The sequence below is a fragment of the Molossus molossus genome, unplaced genomic scaffold, assembly GCF_014108415.1.
Source record: "Molossus molossus isolate mMolMol1 unplaced genomic scaffold, mMolMol1.p scaffold_m16_p_3, whole genome shotgun sequence".
Classification (NCBI taxonomy): Eukaryota; Metazoa; Chordata; class Mammalia; order Chiroptera; family Molossidae; genus Molossus; species Molossus molossus.
The window spans coordinates 110943933-110945062 of NW_023425366.1; the positions used below are offsets into that span (position 1 = coordinate 110943933).

The 1130-nt window shown below is 43.8% G+C and overlaps 1 pseudogene; it reads left to right on the top strand.

Moving 5' to 3' along the window:
• The first annotated feature begins 350 nt into the window (after positions 1-350).
• Positions 351-732, top strand: LOC118641684 (annotated as a pseudogene).
• The last annotated feature ends 398 nt before the right edge of the window (positions 733-1130 follow it).

Genomic DNA, 1130 nt, shown 5'->3' on the forward strand with positions numbered 1-1130 from the left:
CAAACAAAATGAACAGGCAGAACAGAAACATTCTCATAGATACAGAAAACATTTTGTTGGTTGCCAGATGGGAGGGGGGTTGGGGGAATGGGTGAAAAAGGTGAAGGGATTAAGAAGTACAAATGGGTTGCTAGACTGACAAACCTCAAAGGGAAGGGGGTTGGGGGATGGGAAGAAATAAACCGAAGAACTTATATGCATAACCAATGGACACAGACAACAGTGTGGGAAAAGGCAGGAGGGGGGCGGGAATGGGGAGGAGGGGGTCAATGGGGGGAAAATGTGGAACATCTGTAATACATTCAACAATAAAGATTAAAAAAAGAAAAATTGGGAAGGAGAGCGGTGACATGACAGGTTACATGCCAGACAAGAAACTGCGGCTTCAGCAACTGTGAGAACTGTGATGGCTGAAGGACCAGGAGCTGAGCCCCGGGGGCCAGTGCTGTCCCCTCAGAGGATATGGCCTATAGAGAGATTCTGGAATAAGTTTCTGTAGGACCAGGCCCACTGGAAGAATCTGATCTATAAGACATACCATCACAGTATTCTTGTTTTTACTCATCAACTTATTATACCTGCCTGGATTGTTCATTATTATTTCAAATATCATGTGAATACAAAACCATATGCCATTGTTGAAAAGGAGCCCAGAATATTCCCAGGTAATACAATTCTGAGACTGGAGAAGTAATTCCTGCAATGAAAGAATTTCCTGATCAACATCATTGAAGATTAAAATTTCAAAGGCATATGAGCCCAAGTTTTGTTGCTACATAACCATATTTACTGAATATATTTTCTGAAAAAGTAACTTTAATAAAGTTTACTCTAAAAAAAAAAAATTAGAAAGGCTATCTCGGCTGCTAAGATTTCCTCTGAGGAGTGGGGCCCCCAGCCCAGGGTTCCAGTGCCAGGAAGAGAAGTCCCCATAACTTCTGGCTGTGAAGACCAGAGGGATTGTGGCTGAGCGAGACAGAGGGCTCCTAGAGTCCCAGGCATTCCTCTTAAAGAGCTCATGCATGGACTTATTTGGATTCACTCATTCTGAGCTCCAGTGCTAGGGCAGAAGCTCGAAAGGCACTGGGGACATACAGGGAGGAACTGAATTGTCTTACTTTGGGGCCAGA